Here is an 8,054-nt window from a genome sequence, read left to right as displayed (position 1 = left end):
ATTGGACCGTTGAGTCTTAAGGCAGAGAAGCGACTTCTTATTATTGAGGATTTTCTCTCTAAGTCGGTGCTGAGTTCTTCTCGGTTTTAGAGACCAAACGGTCGAAAGATCGTCGTAATTGAAAGCTGAAAGCTGAAAGCTGAAACGGTTTGACGTCCACGATTTATGACCGTTTGGAGAGTGTCAATTAAACCAAACCAATCTTCAATTAAACCAAACCAATATTCAAGTAAACCAAACCAATGTTTAAACGCATGGATTATCTAAACTTTCCATTTAATATTTTACATGTAAGTAGCCACGCTAGCATGGATCATCTAAACTTTCGATTTAATATTTTACTAAATGTAAGTAGCCACGCATGTTGCATATTTTTATTCTTTAACATGTAAAATTATTATGTATATATTAATATTTTTAGATATGGTGGAGAAAAATAAAAAAATATTTATTTATACAATGATGAATGGTGGAAGTTACATTTAGAAAATAAATGCATTTAAAGAGTTATACTATTTGTAGAATTAGTAGGAAAACCATTCAAATTATAATTATTGTCAATGTGAGTTTAATCAAATACTAAATGTATTTTAGTGGGGTTGAGTGATGTCTTATATTTATTTAGTATGAGTTATTAACATTGATTTTAAATTTAATATAAGAGCCACACATGAATTTAAATATAAGTTAATTATAGATAAATATTATAGTATAGTATTTTTAGAAAATATTAAGAAGAAGAGATTGAAAGTGAGAAAATAATATATTTTGTAGATATACAAAAAAATTCTTACACTTTAATATATCCAAATTATACAATATTAAGATATATATATAATTTTATTAAATATGAACATACATATCTTTCATATAATTAACTAATATCTTGAATATTTAATTAATTATTTTTCTAATTTTATAAAAAAAATTTCTTTCATATATTGTTGTATTGTAAAAGAGAAAGAAAAAAGAAACGCAAAAAATATTATATTAACGATAATAAAATTTTACATTATTTTGGATTAAACCCAAGGATACTCCCATTTAAAAAAATCTTTTTTATATTTCACTCAATTTAAATTATAATGCTAGGTTTCATTATAATGATTACATTTTTTTAGGATTTACATTGATAAGTGTGATTATCAAATTAGTTTAATTACTTGATTTGTTTTAGAAAAAAAAACTTAAAACCACGGAACTTGAATAAAATAAGCATAATGATCTTTGTATAATTATCTATTGGATAAAAAAAAAATGTAATGGTGAGTATATTAAAAATATTGTAAAAATATATTTGAGATAAGAATGAGTAGTTGTAGAAGAAAAAAAACTTTAAACCACAAAAACTACATAAGTATTATATCTATTGGATCACAAAAACTAAATGTAATGATAGTATATTAAAAATACTGCCAAAACAATTTTGAGATACGAAAAAGTAATTAAAGAAGTAAAGAAATTAAAGCACACAAAAATTGAATAAAATAAATATTATAATGATATTTTATATAAGGGAGACTCACAAAAATGCCCATTTTTCAATACCCCTTTTCAAAAATGCCCCCTTTGGCTGTCCATTTTTAAAAATACCCCTTTTATTTACAAAATGACTAAATTACTCTTCTTTTAATAAAAGATATCACAAATATATAAGGAAATATAACAAAATTAGGTCCACGAAATACAAAATATTTTTTGGCGGGAAAAGTGATCCCGCAATTTTTCCCGCCAAAACACTTGTAAAAACTTGTAAAACCTTTAAAATACCTTGTTTACTTTTCCCGCAAAAAAAATTTTTTTGGCGGGAAAAATTTACAAGGTATTTTAAAGGTTTTTTACAAGGTATTTATAAGGTTTTACAATGTATTTTAAAAGGTTTTACAACGTATTTATAAGGTATTAATAAGATTTTACAAGCTATTTTATAAGGTTTTACAAGTTATAAGGTTTTACAAGTTTTTAATAAGGTTTTACAAGTTATAAATACCTTATAAAAACCTATAAGTACCTTGTAAAACCTTTTAAAATACATTGTAAAACCTTACAAAACACTTGTAAATACTCTGTAAAACCTTTAAAATACCTTGTAAATTTTTCCGCCAAAAAAATTTCGCTAAAAAAATTGCGGAATCACTTTTCCCGCAAAAAAAAATTTTTGGCGGGAAAATTTTACAAGGTATTTTAAAGGTTTTACAGAGTATTTTGGCGGGAAAATTGCGGGATCACTTTTCCCGCCAAAAAATATTTTGTATTTTGTGGACCAAATTTTGTTTTAAATAAGGGTAAAATGGTCATTAAAAATTAAAAGAGGGCTAACTTAAAAATAGATTCTCAAAGGGGGCATTTTTGAAAAGGGGTATTGAAAAAGGGGCATTTTTAACAATTTCTCTTTATATAATTGTCTATTGGATAAATAAAAATTAAACATAATGATGATGAGTATATTGAAAATATTACAAAACATTTATTGAGATAAAAATAACAAAAAAGTAGGTACAATTTCTTTGATAAATATATTACAATAATTTATTTCAGTCTAAAGACACATGAATATGTAAAAAAAAAACTCAATGTCTAATGTAGATCTTGGAGATAGATTTTTTCTACTTGACCACTTTGTTGTGCTATTGATTGAATTGCTCTTTTTGAATCTCCATCGATAAATATGAATTTTTTGTTATAAAAAATTTTATATAATAATTTTGAATTAAAAATATGAAAATTAAAGAATATTCTAGTAACGCATTAGAATTACAACAAAATAAGAAAAAATATAAGATACATACCATATCTAGACATAAAATTTAGAAGCAAACTCTTATAATGATGTCTCAATTGATTTTTCAACCAATGCAACAACATAAGAAAGAAAAAGAAAGAAAGAAGAAAAATATTTATGATTTAAGATATGGTAGATGAGGATGAGAGAATGATTATTTATAGGATTAGAGATGATGGAAGTTACATTTAGAAAATAATTAAATTAGGAGGTTACAATTACAATTAATAGTGTTGTTGTAATTTAATACATAATTTGAATCATTGAGTGTAGAAAAATATTTAATACATAATTTAAATCATTTCAGTTACAATTTAGTATTTAAAAGTATATTAATGTATATGATTGAATATGTTGTATTTTTAATATAACTGGATGTAAATATTATTATTTTTAATGTTTTTTAAAGAGAAATGCCAAGTGGACCAATAAAGGGAGAGTGAAACCTTACTTTTATATGTATGATTACCATCCATGTTCAATCCATGGGCGGAGGCAGTGTGATATTAGGGGGGTCAGTTGACCCCTATAAATTTTCAAAATTTTACTACATTTTATTAAGAGTAATTATAGGGACCCCAATGCATTATAGTTTTTGACCCCCATATAAAAGTAATTCAACTATATGAGATAAAAAATTGTCATTAAAACAAAAAAAAAAAGCCAAATAAGTTGGTTTCATTAGAATTTTTGAACCAAATTTTAATGTAATAAAATAAAAAATTCTTGACTTATTTAAAAAATGTTCAACTAATGATCTAATATTATAATTATTTATAGAGAAATTGTTAAAAATGCCCCTTTTTCTTTTTTTTTTCTTTTTTTTTTTGTCGAAAAATTGCCCCTTTTTCAATACCCCTTTTCAAAATGCCCCCTTTAAGAGTCCATTTTTAAGTTTGCCCTCTTTTAATTTTTAATGACCATTTTACCCTTATTTGAAACAAAATTAGGTCCACAAAATACAAAATATTTTTTGGCGGGAAAAATGATCCCGCAAATTTTTGGCGGGAAACGTGATCCCGCAATTTTACCGCCAAAATTGTTTTTTTCGGGAAAAGTGATTCCGCAATTTTTTGGCGAAATTTTTTTGGCGGGAAAATTTTTGGAGGGAAAAATTTACAAGGTATTTTAAAGGTTTTACAGAGTATTTACAAGTGTTCTGTAAGGTTTTACAATGTATTTTAAAAGGTTTTACAAGGTACTTATAAGGTTTTATAAGGTATTTATAACTTGTAAAACCTTATAAAAAACTTGTAAAACCTTATAACTTGTAAAACCTTATAAAATAGCTTGTAAAATCTTATAATATCTTATAAATACCTTATAAATACGTTGTAAAACCTTTTAAAATAAATTGTAAAACCTTATAAATACCCTGTAAAAACCTTTAAAATACCTTGTAAATTTTTCCCGCCAAAAAAATTGCGGAATCACTTTTCCCGCAAAAAAAATTTTTGGCGGAAAAAATTTTGACGGGAAAATTTTACAAGGTATTTTTGTTTTACAAGTTTTTACAAAATCAAATTTGTAATTTTGATGTGTGCACATTCTCATGTTTTCATTATATATTTGTGATATCTTTTATTAAAAGAAAGGTAATTTAGTCATTTTATACATAAAAACGGGTATTTTTAAAAATGGACAGCCAAATGGGGCATTTTTGAAAAGGGGTATTGAAAAGGGGGCATTTTTGTGAGTCTCCTTTATTTATAAGAAAATCCCACAATTTTTTTGCCTTTGTTAATGTTTGTGGACCATAACAAAAAATTGTAAATATTAATTTGGTTGATTTTCAGATATTTTTTTCTTAAATGTAGATTCTTTATGGGTAAAATTAATAATAAATTTTATATAATTTATATTAAAAATTTTGACCCCTGTAACAAAATTTTCTAGCTCCGCCAGTGGTTCAATCTGCCATCAGAAGTAATGTAAGCTTTTTTAATGTGGAGATTCAAATCGGTGAGAATTTGTACAGCTTCTAACAAAATCCATTTATTTAAAAACATTTTCAATAGTAAAATTTGATCTTAACACATGTATTATTTTATAAAAAAAATTGTTTCCTAAGATATGCATAAAGAATTTGAATAGCCAGATTACAACATTGATGTTTAAGTGATTCACTTTGATTAGTCACAAAGGTTTTTTTTTTTCCAAAAAGTAAAATGAATGGAAAGCGAAGAGAAATAGAAAACCAAATTCTTGAGCTATTTTGTTTTATTCATAACTCGAAATAGTTTCAAAATTCATGGCAATGCTTTTCCAAAATAAGTAACATTGAGATCATGACACGTGAAACAAAAACATAATATATTTATTTTATAGTGATAACTAATAAGAAGCTTTAAAGAAAATTAGGTATTTAATAATCTATTTATTTACACATTTTCAATTCTTGTATATCATTATCAAATGTTTTGTCCTCACTCACACAGTTCCGTCAATCACTTTCCGGAAGGTCACCCATCCTGAAACTTTTCCAGCTCAAGCACGTTCAACCCTGGAGTTCTCTCAGGACAGTTGACCGAAAAGATAAATGCACTTTGCTGACATAGGTGGCCAAATTAATTCTTTTAAACCTCTCCACATGCACCACCATATTCTTGAAACCGGGGTATTACTTTTTTGCTGTACTTGATTTTATATCTACAAAAGAAGATAATCAAATAATATAGTTGATCAATAAATAAAGCATGACTAGACACAAAAAAAAAGAAATCGAGAAGCAAAAGTATATTACCTCTAATAAGTTCAAGCAGGGCAGTCTTCTCTATAACATATTCGTCTGGTTTCTTCATAGATCATGCAAGGTTAAGAATATGCAGACTCCCCAAATACAAAAGAATACAGACCAAATGGAACCAAGAGTAAATGGAACTAGTATTAACGAACCTTCTTCACCCACCACCAATCTACTACCTTAATGGATTTGATGTCTATTAGGTTGAAAGTCTTAGTATCATAAATAGATAACAAGTTTCAAGCTTGTGTGCTTTACAGCTTTACATCTCTCCACTCGTTTAAATATATATGGGCTGCTTAGGCTAACAGGATCATGTAGCTTCCTAAAAAAACGAGAATGCAGTCAGCTTTCTTAATTATTATTACAATAAAAATACTGCTCCATTGCAGCTTTCCTCTAGCGCTTCTTTTGTTCATCAACCTATAGATAAGCTTCCTTAATCTGCAATAGGTTTATTCCATGAGCTAGCTGTGACAATATTACTTATCTTTTATTAGCTTGAACGTGATTCTTGTTTCTCCAAGTTTAAAACAAACCTTGGATTGAGAAAAAAAACATTGAGAGAAAACAAATGATGGTACCAATGATCCGATTTGAAAAAGTAACTATATCCGAAAATATAACAAGAGAATCACAAAGACACTAAGTTCTTATTCTAAAGAAGACAACCAGATTAAGTTCATGTTTACGAAAAGGTCTACATAAGCTACTTTTTCATTCTATTCAAAAGAGATATAAGCTACTTTTTCATTCTATTCATTCTATTCAAAGGTCTACATAAGCTACTTTCTCATCTCTTTTGAATAGAATGAAAAAGTAGCTTATCTGCAATAATTTTTTGTTCTATGATTTCACTGAAACCTGAACGAATTTTGTAAAAAAAGAATGATATATATGAAAGTTGGTCAACTCTCTCCATATGAGTGACACATCATCTTTTTTAGCATTTTTCATATGTTCACTAAATAATTCATGTACGTAAATGATTAATGGTACATTTATTATTTAATTGTACATATTATTAAATTTTTCATATTTAATTATATCAATACTAATTTTATTATTTTATTGGTTTTCCCATACTCTGGGGTTTTTTTGAGTTTTTTGCTAATTTTTATAATTTGACTCAATCTATAAGTAAATAATAGTATAGTGGATTGTTGAAAAAAAAAAGGTATAGTGGCTTAGCTAATTGCTTGAGTCGGTTATTCTCTTATTTTTTACTATATAATGTATCACAGAGGATGAATATCAAAGTTTTTAGATTTCTATAATCTCAATATTACCATTCATAAAATTAGTTTAGCACGAAAATTGTTTAAGGATTGTGTGAGTGATGCATTGTTGAGAATGCTAAGAGTGGTTGTTGATTAGATAAGTGAATGATTAAATAATTAAAAATTATTTTTATCAAAACATAACATTAAATAAAGCAAACCGGAAAAAACTTGCGGCGTAGCGCGGGTGATCACCTAGTTAATGAGAGAGTTTACTCTTTTCTTAAGGTGTCCACAACATCAAATTAAACAACCATTTTTAAAATTCTTTGAAATGTGAAAGGTTGACTTCTGCATTTTTTTTTTTGAAATATTTAGTGTTTGATATTATTATCAAATAAAATTACAATTTGAGGCAATATTGATTATTTTGTAAACACAACTACTATCATGATATAAATCAGAATTATTTTTATAGTACATTTAATATTAATAAGAGACAATAAAAGTTAAAGATTTTGTCTACATTAATTTTTTAGATTTATTAAGAACTCCCTCTGTCCCATTTTATTAGATGTTTGGACTAAAAGCACATAGATTAAGAAACAATAAATGTATTCTCATTTATGAAAATTCAACCAATAGAAGAAGATACTGTATAATTAAAATAATTAAAAAGTATTAAACTAATATAAATCATGCATTGAAATTAGAGAAAATCTTATATAATGGAACAAATGAAAAGGTATAAAACATCTTATATATTGGGACAGAGGGAGTATAATTTTTCATCTGTATTAAATTTTTGATGGTAAGAAAACCCTACGAATTTATGGTAAATGTAAAATTTTATATAGTTAAATCTTTTTAAGAGAAGAGAAAATATAAAAGATGACATAAAATATTATCATAACCTAGAAATAATAACCTATAAATAAGGATTAATATCTAAATTATTGCTCTTGGTTCGCCATGAAACTATGAATGTTAATGAGAATGTTGGTATGAATTTTTGGTCCGATATATTTGACTAATCAAATTTAAATGCATAATATATACTTAATAAACTTAAGGTTGACAATGCATTAGTGATATACTAGAAACTATATAAATGGTTGGTATTTTTGTATATATATATATATATATATATATTCTTTTAACAGCATGTTGGTATTTTATTTGGTTGGTAGTTTTTAGTTTTTTTTTGAAGTAGATACATCATAGATGGATGATGCAAAGAGTCCATCTAATAAAACATAAAACAACAATATAAATATGAAATAAATGCATATTTAGTGACTAGTTATGT

The sequence above is a fragment of the Arabidopsis lyrata genome (assembly GCF_000004255.2).
Source record: "Arabidopsis lyrata subsp. lyrata unplaced genomic scaffold ARALYscaffold_2, whole genome shotgun sequence".
Lineage (NCBI taxonomy): Eukaryota > Viridiplantae > Streptophyta > Magnoliopsida > Brassicales > Brassicaceae > Arabidopsis > Arabidopsis lyrata.
Note: the sequence above shows the minus strand (reverse complement) of the source record.